This window comes from Urocitellus parryii, chromosome 8 (assembly GCF_045843805.1).
Source record: "Urocitellus parryii isolate mUroPar1 chromosome 8, mUroPar1.hap1, whole genome shotgun sequence".
NCBI classification, from domain to species: domain Eukaryota; kingdom Metazoa; phylum Chordata; class Mammalia; order Rodentia; family Sciuridae; genus Urocitellus; species Urocitellus parryii.
Window position 1 is genome coordinate 64,198,679 of NC_135538.1, and position 13,920 is coordinate 64,212,598.

General features: G+C 35.3%; 1 pseudogene; it reads right to left on the reverse strand.

Annotated features, from left to right (window-relative positions):
* Positions 1-2,169: 2,169 nt before the first annotated feature.
* Positions 2,170-13,713, reverse strand: LOC113185554 (glutathione S-transferase A4-like; annotated as a pseudogene).
* Between the last annotated feature and the right edge of the window lie 207 nt (positions 13,714-13,920).

Below are 13,920 nucleotides of genomic sequence, written 5' to 3' on the forward strand. Positions count from 1 at the left end.
TGTACTTCTCTCAATGTCAAGAAAAGATTATGCCCTATATACTCTGCTGGTTCTAGAAAAAAATTAGACGTACAGAGCCAACATCAATCAATCCCATAGTTAAGAATCAAGCCTAGATGAGTTTGGAAGAGTTATTCTAGCAGATCTGCAAATGTGTGAACTTAAAAAGAACTGTTGAGGGGCTGTGGCTGTGGCTCAGTGGTATCACACTTGCCTGGCATGTGTGAAGCACTAGATTCAATTCTCAGTACCTCATACAAATAAATTAAAAAAAAAAAGAACTGTTGATGGAAGACTTTGAGTTTGAAATAAACTTTTTGATGTGTTATCTGTGTAATAACTAAATAAAACAACCCTCAAAGGGCTATACCCTCATATTTTTTTTTCCATTATTTGGAGAAAAGTGATAAAATTCAACACTCAGTTATGATGTAACTTTTGGTAGACTAGGAATAGGTGTCTCTACAAAATAAACAACCAGAAAAAGAAAACTGTACACATAAGATTCTTAAGGTATAACACTCAAAAGCATCCCTTATATAGCAATAGATAGCATAGGGACAGATGCTCACCATGCTACGTCTAATCAACATATGAATGGAAGGAGTGAGGCGATAGTCCCAGAGATCACACTCAGGCTTCCTGATCTGCTAGTAGGAGAGGATTCAAAGACATTGTGGTATTCATGGTTAGGGCGTTGCAGAGAAGGGATACAGATTAAAATTAGCAAAGTTACGAGAAATGACATCCAGGAGAAATGCAAATCCCCCTTTGGTGGTTACGTTCAATCACTTCAGTCACTAGAAAATTTCCCCTTTTTGTCTCTTTCTTCAGTGGCACAAGATAAACCAAATGCCACGGTGGAAATCTCAGCTTCATCAATGGATTCATTTTTATATCCATAAACTTGCCTCCTCTTACTGCCCCCCCAAACCAGCAATGCTGTTGTTAGGAAGGAGCAAAATGTCTCTGTGTATAGATTATTAGTCATAATATGAGAATATCCACTCCACTTTCACTCCTTATATTGTTGGACTATATATTTGGATGTGGGGTAGAAGATACGAGATAAGGATTTCTTGTAAGATAAACAGGGTTTGTCTCCCAACTAGAGCTATCTTCAATAAAAGAATTCCATCTTCCTCTTAGTCCAGCCACTTCTGGTACTGGAATATGCTGTGTGACCAGTTAACCCCTTGAACACAAGTCCATTGCTGTAGTTCTTTTACCACGTAATAATTTGAAGCAATTCTTTGAAGAATACTATGATAGTGGATAAGGCATTTTGTGAGCTGACAGATGGTGGTGTTGGCAGAAGCATTAAGAAAAAGGAAAGAAAACCCATCTCTAGAACATTTGTCTATTTCAGTAAGGATGAGTCTCTACCCTTTCATGATAAAAGGGTTCCAATGTAATCCACATACCGCTAGATGACTGGTTATTCCTCCAGGAAACACATGGCATATTAGACTCACTTTGATCTCTATAGTTGTTAGATTCAGCACTCAACAGTGGGGGTAACCAGGTCACCTTGGTTTGGTTAATTTGGTGTTGTTAATTCCATGTATAGCCTCTGTTCCTGCCAGCATGACCACTTTTTTTTTTTTCAATGGATCTATTAAAAAAGCTCTAGGGTATGTGGGAGAGGAGATGATTGACACTGAGTGTGTTTTTGTTCATCTCATTTTTGAGTATTTCCTTTGTATTGGATGCCCTTTGTTGACTATTTTTATTTATTTATTTATTGGTGACTTCTTTATTTTGGCTAATGTCAACTCCATTCATTACAACCATTTGACTTATAGCCCAAAAGAGTCATTCACTAAACATTGAGTTGTTATTAGATATTAAAAATTAGGAAGAGGCTGGATTTAGATATAAAGAGAGGAGAAAGGGATCCTGCTAATTATCAGGAAATGAGTAACTTGACCAGCTCTAATTCAAATGCCACCCTTCCCAAAAAAGGTTTTCCAGAAAATGTCCCATAACAATTATTCACTGGATCGAAAATTGAAAAAATAAAGGTTGACATTTTTCAAAGAGAAGATTTCCTTGACATGAAAGCCCCAACTCAACACAGCACTTTTAACAGAGCTGAGATCAATGAAGATAGCACTCCTGTCAGCCATCTCTAGGCACAAGCTCCGGCTCCCAGAAGGCCATGTTATTTTACAGCATAAAGATGTTGTAGAGGGTTCTCACATAGATTTCATCAGATTTCTTATTGCTTTTGGGCCCAAGGAATCTCCTAATTGTCGGGAAATTATTTAATTTCTGTATGTACTCCTGGAGGAAAGGAAATGCTGACAGGATATTAGGAATTTTCTCTTCTAGGACCAAAATGGTCTCTAGTAGAATCACATCAGCAAGGCTCAGCTGATCATCAAAACAAAAGTTTTGTCCATGACCCCTTGAATCTTTCAAAAACAGGAAAGTATCTAATAGCTTTCTGGGTCATGATAACCACTTCCTTTTGTTAATCATCTGGTTTTAAGGATGTATGCATGATGAGCAGTTCCAGGAGATCCAGTGTACCCTCCACATTCATGTCAGTCAATCACAGTTCTCTTCTTGAGGTCCTTGCAATAGAGCTGGTGCTTTTCTGCTATGTAGTGGAGAAAGCTTTGGGTCCAGACTAACTTAATACCATCAGTTTCAACCATGAGCACTTGTTGGAACAGCAAGTGATTGCTATCCTGCAACTTGTGCAACTGTTCTTTTGTGTGCAGAAATTCATCATCAAACTCGACTCCAGTGAGTCAGGTCATATATGATCACTTACTATCCAAAAGTACGTGTTTAATCTCTTTCAAAATTCAGAATTAAATCAGAAGAAGTTTTTCTAATGAAGAATCATTATTTTCAGAACAGGGCATTGTTTTGCTCCAAAATCTTAGAAATCTGTTCTAGATTTCCCCTACTGGTTTATGCTGCCCATTATCTCTTTTTTGCTACCCAAACTATGATTGGATCTGTTGAATCATCAGCTCGTATAGAAAAGAAGCTCACATTGAAGGCTGGACTTATTGTAGAGATTTCTCTTGCTCTGATCCCCACTTAGAAACTGAGAGCTTTACACATGACTTGGTAGCTAAGCTAAATAACTCACTCCATTGTTACCTTAAAAATCCAAAAAGTCACTATGCATTTTTTCCATAATAGGTAGTTTCTTGAGAGAGATATTTGGACATGCTCCAGACTACTGAACTCCAAGCAATTTCCCTGATGTGTATGACCTCTGAATTTTTGTAGTTTATTTCCTGACCTTTCATTCTTATATGTCTTTCTAAGGCATCTCAATTGCTTTACATTTTACACTCATTATATACAATCAGCATAATATCATCAACATTTAGATTAGTGTGATGTAGACCAGATGGAATGTCAAGATGATCAAAATAGGAGACTATGTTATGACAGAGCAGAGTTGACTTGATGCAGAGTCTGCAGTGTGCCAAAGTGTACTGTCAGCTTTACAGGTGAAATCAAACTTCCAGTGTTCAAATTTTTAGGGAAAAAATCACTAGCAGCATTAAAAGCAGCATACTCAAATGTGAGAAATTATGTTAGTTTGCTCCAGAAAAGATATTATAAGTGGGAAAGGAGCTACAATTGTAATAACCATCTAATTATACTAATTCATAGTCATTCTCCAATATTCATCTGACTTCTACATAGTAAAAACAGGTGGTGAGGAATGTGACAGGAATCACCACTATTGCATCTTTTAAAGTTTTGAGGATGACAATAATCCCTGTAATTAATCCAGGTACATGGTATTGCTTTTAGTTTACTAGCCTAAAAAAAAAGAGCTTCCACTTGGCCTTTCCTATGATAATGCTCCCCACTTTACCAAAGAGCCAATGTTGGAATCCTGCAAATTGACAAGTGTATCTATTCCAATTATATGTTAAGAAGCTGGGGATATCAATGCAGAGAGCATGTATGGGGTTGTAGAGATCATTGTGAGTCAACATAGCCTCTTTCTCCATTCATTTCCTTGCCACTATAAACCCTCAATCTGACTCCTAAGACTAGAGTGACATTTTTTAAAATATTTCTTTTAGTTGTAGATGGACACAATATATTTATTTATTTATATGTTGTGCTGAGGATCAAGCCCAGTGCCTCACAAGTGTGAGGCAGGTGCTCTACTACTGAGCTACAGCCCTAGCCCCAGAGTGACATTCTGAGTCTTCAAGAATCAGTTTTATTTCAGAGACTGTGTGTAGTAATACCTGAAACCTTAGTATCTGCCTCTGAAACTACACAATCACACTGTTAAATGGCTCCAGATCTTTGGGGCAGAAGGTTTAGTGGAAAATATGCAGTGTATATTGTAGCAGTACTAAAGAATCTTTTCTCCTAATAATTATGATAATCAAAAGATATCCTCAAGGAGACCTGATCTATTCAAACAAATTAAATACTTGGGTCAGGAAATTGGGTGATAAGCAATGGCTCACCATTGTGGCAACTCAAAATTCTGATTATGAAAACCAGGAGTTTTTTTTCTGTTTATAAATCAAACAATATTTGAATAGGCTACTTATATATTTAATTCCCAGGGACACTGTGATGCTTATTTAACACCAAATGTCCCTATATGTCAAAATGTTCTGGGTGTTCATTATTCTTTGGCAGTACAGTGCTAGCTTTCAATCTCCATTACTTTAGGATTCCCCAGTGTAATGATGGAGCCTATCTTGATGCCAATATTCCAAAAGTTATGTCCAAATATTTGGTTTAGAAATGAGAATTAATACAACTCTCTGTGTGTATGGTATTGGGGATTGAATCCAGGCCCTCACACATGCTAGGCATGTGCTCTATCACTGAACCACATCTCCAGTTCCTTCTGGTTTTCCCATTTCATTTTTTGAGACAGGGTCTTGCTAAGTTGTCCAAGCTGCCTCAAAGTTGTGATCCTCTGGCTTCAGCCTCTTGAGTTACTGGGATTACAGGTATGTGCTACATGTTTGGCCAACAGTTATTTATTATTTAAAAAATATTTTTAGTTGTAGATGAATACAATACCTTTTTTAAAAAAATTTATTTATTTGTGGTTCTGAGGATCTAACTCAGTGCCTCATACATGCTAGGTAAGCACTCTACTGCCAAGCCATAACCCCAGCCCCCTCGACAGTTATTTTTAAAGCTCCTCTCAATAATATATTTCAATGTGACAACTGCCTTCTGGGCCCTTTAATGGTATATAGTTGGTGTGTGTGTGTATGTATGCATGTTGAATGTATGTAGACTATACATTATAAATTCACTCCAATATTCTTATCTTCTTATGTCTCATGTTCCTTTCTGGGTATCTTGCCAAGGAAGCTCTGGCATATCAATCTCATTAAGCATAGTCCACTGTTAAGTTCAACTCTCAATCAACTGACTAAACTATTAGAACAATTAAAAACAAAATAAAACCTAATATCTCTGCTACATGCACTCAAATCAAATCACTCACCCTGATTCAGGATGAATCTGCCCTTCTTGGTATGACATCCTTAAAAATCTGTTCCCATACATATTCCCTGGATTCTGCCAAATATATTAGCAGTATTCTATAATTTCTTTGGTGACTAAATTAATTCTTTTTGGATCATACTTATATTTGATCCTTTGTAGCAAGTTGGGATTTGATGCTAGTTGTGGTTCTGGTGTCAAAAGGCAGTTGGGGTACACCTTGAGCATAATGGCCATCCCTTAGTGATGCCTGTCTGTTTCAGGTAAGGTCATTCTAAATTTGAAAAGCAAAGGAAGGCTGTTCTCTATACACAAGGGAGAGAAGCCAATTCTCCTGATAAGGAAGATTTGGTGTTTAAATATTCTAAATTTGGTATGAATCCAACTAGATGCTCTCATTTCAAGATTCAAGGGCCCATTTCATATGAAACAGTATCCTACATTTTACATGACAACTTGGCAAGCCTTTGAATTCAGCTGCCTTTGTAATTCTGTATTCTGCATAGTAAATATTATGTTGGATTTTTTTGTGATTTATATTAAAAATTTCCAGTTCTATTTATTAGTGTGATTTGTGTCTCTTGATCAGATTCTGACAGTTTCAGACATGTTGGCTAAGACATTGACTTGAAGATAATGTACTTGAAAAGTGCCATTGGAAATTAATATTAAGGTACCAACTATGATAACATTGACTGCAGTATGCAACAGATTATATTAGAGTGCACTTGAGTTCTTACAGAAAGAAAAAAACAAGTTTAGCTCAAGCCACTGTCTGAGAGCTAGAGAGTTCCAAAGAATTCCACAAAGAATATAATTTCTTGAAGTTACAGGACAGATATTGCTGGAAGTTTCTTTCTTCTTTAGTCTCATCTTCTCCCTCTATACTTGCTATTGGCAGAATGTAAGTTCAAGTTGACTGACAAAAGAGAAAAGTAGTTTGCAGAGTGTGGCTTCAGTATCACAAAATAAGAAAAAGACAGGTGGTTTTGGCCCTGAGAGATAATAAATTAAGGACTTTAGTCAAGTGCACTATAGCTGGTGTAGATAACCAGATTGAAATTGAAAGAAGTAAATCCAGTTGTAATTAAAAAGATCTTAAATTACTCTGTGATTCATAAGAATTTTGATATTTACACCGAAAGAAGGTAAAAATGAAATTTACTGTTTTGAAATAATTTTTGCATATATGTAAATTATACTTTTTAAAATAGTGATATATGTAGCTCACAATTTGTATTTCAGAGATGGAAAATACCTCTTAGTTTTCTAGTTCATCTTGTTGTCTTTTGCATATCCGAATTACAGAATATTGCTACTAATCCACTTAATTTAACCCCAGGTCCTTTGTTTTAAGAGAATAAAATCATGTAAGAGTGGAATTAGGCCTTAATGAGTAGTGCAGTCAAGTATATTTTGTTAATTCTCAGCTGCAGCTTGCTGCCCACCCCCACCCCCCTTATCTATGAATTAAAGTTTCAAGGTCAAGTGCCTTCATTGCTTCACACCTGTGAAAATACTTCATGGAATGTCCTCACTTCACACTGGGAAGGAAAGAGATGCCAATAAAAATTATACAAATCAGAGCCATATTTCTAGCAACCTGTTTTGTTTGTAGTTCTGGGAACTGAACCCAGGGCCTTTGCATGCTGGACAAGTGTTCTATTATGGAGCTACATCCACATTACCAGCCACCCCAGTTACCAACTGTACCAGTCAAATGGTAAAAAGGAGGAGAAAAATATATTTTTTTAGATGACACTTGTCACAAGCCTTTTTAAATTCTGAGGATATGCAGATGCATCAGCATGTGTGTGTTTTTTTGGGTCAGGGTATCATGTGTATCATTTTTAACTGTCATGTAAAAATATATGAATATATATTTTATCACTATAGCAAAATTGGAGAGTATATTTAACTCATGAAAGTCAGAAGCAGTACAAAACTAAGTTCCTTTCTCAGACTTGAGATTTAACTAGACTGATCCAGGAGGCCTGGTGCCACATGCTTGTAATCCCTGCTACTCAGAGGCTGAGGCATGCAGACCACAGGGTCCAGGCCAACCTGGGCAACTAAATAAGAACCTGTTTCAAAAATATAAATAAATAGGCTTGAGAATATAGCTCAGTGGTAGAGCACCCCTGGGTTCTCAGTATTGGGGGAAAACGATTTAACTATAGCAGTGAGCTTAAGATTTAACTATAGCACTTGCAAGTTTCTAAGGTTTCAAACTTGGCTGTTCTCACATCTACATTCATGATGCTGTAATGCATCTGTAAATGTTATCCACTAAGATTATTTTAGATGATCTCATTAACACCCTAACAAGCAGTAAACTTTACATCTTTACAACTCTGAAGTGTGGAACAAGAAAGTTTGGCATGTATATGGTGGGGAGGGAAGGTGAGGGAAGTTGAGAAAACCCAAGTTCAAATATCAGCATGAAAAAAATTTCAGTGGTCAGAAATGAATCACATATTTGGGGAAATAAAAATCATAAAATACTCCGGTGATGGGGAATGAGAGTTTTAATTCACTGCATTAAATTATTTAGCTATTTCAGGGTAGAATATTTCCAACAATATTAAAGATACATTTCTCAAAGACTGAGATTTTTTGTAATGTTTTTATTAGTGCACTGTAATTATACATAATACTGGGTTTTGTCATGATATATTCACACATGCACATAACATAATTTGTTCCATTGAAGTCCCCAGTATTTTCCCTTTCCATCCCCTCTTTCCTCCCCCAACCTCTTCCTCTAATGTACTAGTCTCCTTTCCATTTATTTATTTTTAATTATATCTAAAAGTGGGATTCATTGTGATATATTCACACATGCACATAACAATTTATTTGATGTTATTTCCCCAAAAATCCCTTTTCCCTTTTTCTATTCTCCTGTTCTCCCTTCTATTTTGTGAGATTCCCACATCATCTTTTTATTGCTTTTTTTCTCTCTTTCACAAATGAAATAAAACATATGACTCTTGACTTTCTGAATCTGGCTAATTTTATTTGGCATGATGTTCTACTGTTCCATCCATTTTCCAGCAAACAATATAATTTCATTTTTGTTTATGGTTGAGTAGAACCCCATTGTGTATATATACCATACTTCTTCATCCGTTCATCTGTTTCTCAAAGATTGATAGGTGTATTTTAAAGATTTTTTTTAAATAATGGATTTGCCTCTTTAGTTAAAGAGGTAGGTATGTCTGAGACCACTGGGGGAATGCCTTTTTTTTTGGCCCAGGATTTTAATTTTAATTAGGCTACTTTTTGCTATTTTTGTGAAAAGTGACATTTTAATATAATTTTTAAAATATAAAATTTTGAAAATATAATTGTGTGAAAACTAGATTTGGGTGACTTTGAGGGTAATATCTTCAGCCACAACTCTAATTCAACATCAGTAATTATTAATTTGATTTTTATTTCTGACATCTAGTTACTTTTCACTTTTTTTCTTTCTAAAATGCTGAGATCTGGAGAAGATTCCTGTACATATACATATGTATATGTACAAGAAAGAAGAGAAAGAAAAATCTATTTTTTAAAGTGATCATAATGTGTAAAATAGTTTTTGTAATTTTATAACAGTAGTAACAATACTTTATAAAAGTACATTTACATGTGTCTAGTAATTAAAATATCAGCCAGGGATTATATTATCAACTTATTAAATTAAAGAAATGAAGAATTTGACTCACTTTCCACTTTATATTATGCTGGACAGGTTGGATGGCAACACTTTTACTGGGTATGTCTCTGAGGCTGAAATTATAGAGCTCTTGAGACAAAAAACTAAGAGCTAAAAACAACATAGAGACTGTCGTTTCAATATTTTTCATTTAAAATATCCTTATTCTTACCAGTATTAAGTGAAAATATCATGCTCAAACTTTTTTTGCTAATTATATTCTCCATTGAGCCAAAAGAATCTTTCAGAAATAGAATTTTTGTGGTAGTCTCCAGGGATACTGAAGTGACACTGACATCTGCATCTTAAATGAGAACTTATCTACCACTGGCAAAAGGAATTAGTAGGAACAAAACTAACTGAATCTTATTTATATCCCCCTCTACCTTTAGAATTCTTATGTCATTTTATTTTTATTGCTTTTAAAATATTCTGCCTATGATGTTAAGTTAGTGGTCTATATGAACTTTGTTTTACACAAAACTTAGTACAGTATCTAGATTGTTCGTAGTATTTATTAAATGTGTCTGTGGATGAAAAAAGTGAATCATATTGTGATTTCAATTGCTAAAACAATGTGCTGTTAAATAGAGGACACAAAATTTATATTAGAGAGCTAGAGCCCATGGAAGGAATAATCAACTGAACCATTCCAAATCGAGGATCAGTGGCTGAGCAAGCAATGTTAAACTGTTGGGAAATTTTAATTTAGTTATTGATCAATCACTTTTTGAAAACAAAAATTATCGAACTATCTACCAGTTCCTGGAAGAAGTATGGGGGCAATAATTCCCAGCAGAAGCAGTACCCAACTCCTGCATATACAAGTGAATACTTCCATATGTTAAGGAAATATAAGACTTTTTATGGTATCTTTTTCAAAGAAACGAAGGAATGTGTTTCATAAAGCAATTAGATGTGTCTTTGGGAAAAATAATGAATGATGTCTTCTAATGAAAAATATGTTTTGGGCTGGGGTTGTGGCTCAGTGGTAGAGCACTCGCCTAGCATGTGTGAGGCCCTGGGTTTGATCCTCAACACCACATAAAAATAAATAAAATAAAGGTATTGAATCCAACTACTACTAAAAAATGAATATTAAAAAAGAAAAATATGTTTTAATTTTAAAATGATGCTCTACTTTTGCCCTTGTGAAAACCTATTTGTTCCAATGCAGAATCACATCAAAATCTCTTTAGCTATATAGCAACTAATCTAAACACACATAGTAACTGCAAAATAGATAACTCTATTGAAGTGACGGCAACACAATGAGCTGATCAAGTTTGCTCATTTAGGGCTGGGGATGTGGCTCAAGCAGTAGTGTGCTCGCCTGGTGTGCATGCGGCCCGGGTTTGATCCTCAGCACCACATACAAACAAAGATGTTGTGTCCGCCAAAAACTAAAAAATAAATATTGAAATTCTCTCTCTCTCTCTCTTTCTCTCTCTCTCTCTCTCTCTCTCTCTCTCTCTCTCCTCTCTCCTCTCTCTCTCTCTCTCTAAAAAAAAAAAAAAGTTTGCTCATTTGCACTACCACTTGGCTGAAAAAGACAAAGAAGTCTTGGACTGTATGATGAATTTCCTAATTTCAAGAGGTTAAAATATGAGGAAAACATGACTAGAGGTAAAATATTAAATTTGTAGTTATCTGAGTCCAGAGCTTAATGCCATTTTACTTATATGTGCTGAGTTTTCCAAAAATGTACATACTATGCAAATCATGGGTTGCCCTTTTCTTTGTTCATCATTCTGCAAAATCAAATCATTGGCAGAAAAACTATTTGTGGTATTCAAGTCTCTTGCACCACATACATATAACTGTGCATTAGCAGCTGCTGTATTCAATGTGGTTCTTCATAGAGTTGCAAATATCAGAGTAATTCAAGTTTTATCTTGATCAAAGATTAGTCTTATATTAATGTCCTTTCATTGCTCCCTTATTCTATATTGAGGGCATTTTTCATTTATTTGATGTTAGATTGCTTCTTTATAATATTTATAGGAATATGTGAAATGAACATGATTTCAAATGACTAAAAGTACCTTATATATTATGATTAATAGTATTGATGTAGTGATATACTTTATATATTACCTAAAATTCTCTTACCTTCTTCATATAGATGTAGGCTTGAAATGAAGCACATACTTTCTTAGGATATAAAAACTTCAAATTTCCATGCCTTATTCATACTCTTAGAATTTTCACACATCTTTAACCAAGCTCAAGTTCTTTTTTCCCCCTAAAATTACTGACTTTTTAAAATTAAAAGATTTATCCACAAATGAAGGGGTTATTAATGATGCACAGCAACTGATAATCCAATTAGTTTTTAATGGGTTTTTGACCTACTTCTTTTTACATTCAAAGTAAAAACAAAAGAACTAAAAGCTTTCACCTTGGCAGCCAGAACAAGTTTTATAGATTGCCCATGGACTTGAACATTCCAAAGCACTTTATACAACCATTTTGAATTTAATAGTCATGTGAACATTGTACCTTCAATCTGAAAATTTTTAGTGCTGATGTCATGAACTCAACTTTTGGAAGATTTCTGAGCTTGAGGAAAGGTCTAATTAATTATGTGATTACAGTGCATTGGAGCATCTTCCAAAATATGTGCAAAATGACTGAACTTCAGGTCTGTGATGAATCAGATCATATGATACTGTCATTTCAAAATTTTTCATTTAAAATATCCTTATTCTTACCAGTATTAAGTGAAAATATCATGCCTCAAGGTAGATGAGGACCCATGTCTCCTGACCTCTGGTACAGTTCACTGTTTACCACGGAATTGGCAACTGACATGATACCAGCAATCAAAAGAAGACTGTGGATTTTAAGCACACTTGGTGGTTCTTTTGTTGTTGGATTTGATTTTTATGATTTCAATAAACAGAATAATCTGAGTTCTTTTCTCTGTACTCTGTCTCAAATGCATTCACTGAAATGCCACAAACTGCTTCTCCTGTTGAGGAATCTCATACTGCCAAAATAAGTTTTGGGATTCATTGGCATTCCAGAGTTTTATACCCTGGGCAGAAAATTATGTAGCATCTTTGGATAAATTTTATATACATACAAAATTATAAATAATATATTATATATAATTATAAATAATTTATATACATATAATTATGTATAACTAAAATTTTATATACACATATTATGATATACCACAATAACTCCTCCAAAACACCTTCCCCAATACATGTTTTGTTGCTAGCAAAGGAAACCATTCTCTTAGGGTGTATGGTGTTGCATGCGGAACATAACACAAGATTCTGAAGTCACAAAAAAGGATGTGCTCAATCTTCCTCAAGTACTGATTTTGGCTTTGGGGATGCAGCTTTGGCTTCAGGTCTGAGCAAGTGGATGCCAAGAGTCTGTGTTCTACTATAGAAGGCCATAAAGCCTACAGATATTTTAAATGTTATGTAGGAAACATTAACTATGGATTTCATTTGGAGGTGTAAAATTACTAAAAATATAAATAGGAAGACTTGGGATTATAAATTTGGGAACCACAGAGATATACTTTTCTAACAGTGCATTGAGGAGGTGGACATAATTGGAGCAAAATGGAGAAAGTATCATGATAATGGTAAATGTACAGTGCTAAAAGCTCAGAAGAGGGCATTAATAACAGTCAGGGAATGATCAGGCAGTGTTTCCTAGAGAAGGACAAGTGACTTGAAAGATTTGCAATTATTCAGATGAATGGAGGTGATTCCAGATTGATGTAGAAAGACCCTGGAGGCATAACACTCTATAGATCTATAAATGGTTCAAGAAGTCCAAGATCAAAGGAAAAAAGATAGAGTTTTGATTGGACATGATGTCAAGTTGTCCATACCCATTTATTGCTTCTCCTCCTTCAGACTCTATTAAAATGAAGTAAAATATACCCCCCTGGCTCCCACATACAGCATCATCCACAGAGGAAAGGGAAACATAAGAGAAGGCATTAATAAATGAAAGTTTGTTACATTTTGTGAAATTTTAAGAAGTTAATATAAACAGGGGTGATATTTAAGGATATTTAAAAATACATATGACACAAAATACAAGCAATCAAGAAGAGCCAGCAATGGTGGTAGTGGTGCAGTTTCCTGGGGAGCCTATGCTGAGGCAGTTGTATGATCCACTCTCACCTATCACATTGGATTGGCTCTTTGGCTTCCTGTTGGTTCAACCAAATGGAGACATCAAGAAGTGTCAGGCATTTATTCCTTATCTGCTGTGCCAACGTCTGGCAGTGCCTGTTCTCTTCTGCCTAAGTCCACACCTCCTGTAGGGCAAAGTGACATTCTTCTACAGTTGCAGCTCCCCCTGTTTGTACCAACAGTTCCTTTTATTACCTCTTCAGTCCTAGGGATGGAATAGCTCTTGGATTCTGATGATTCTGGGGCCCTGTCTATCCCTCAGAGGTTTCCTTTAACCCTGTTCATACCTTCGTAATTGGTCTCTTTTAAATTCTTCAAGGGAGAACTTCTCTCTGGAAATGGCTTTAGGAAAAACTTCTCCATATGTTGATGCTGAGATCTCCTAATGAAATATAGTTCTCACTCAGTAACTTCAAAGTGAAACATGCCAGTTGACATACCTCATTCATATACAGAAAGCTGCTGATTAGCTTTTCTATCTTTCATTTTAAGTGTGTGTGTGAATATATATATATATATAATTAAAGATTTCAAGGCATAAGTGTCAAACCCTCTAAATAAGAATGAAAG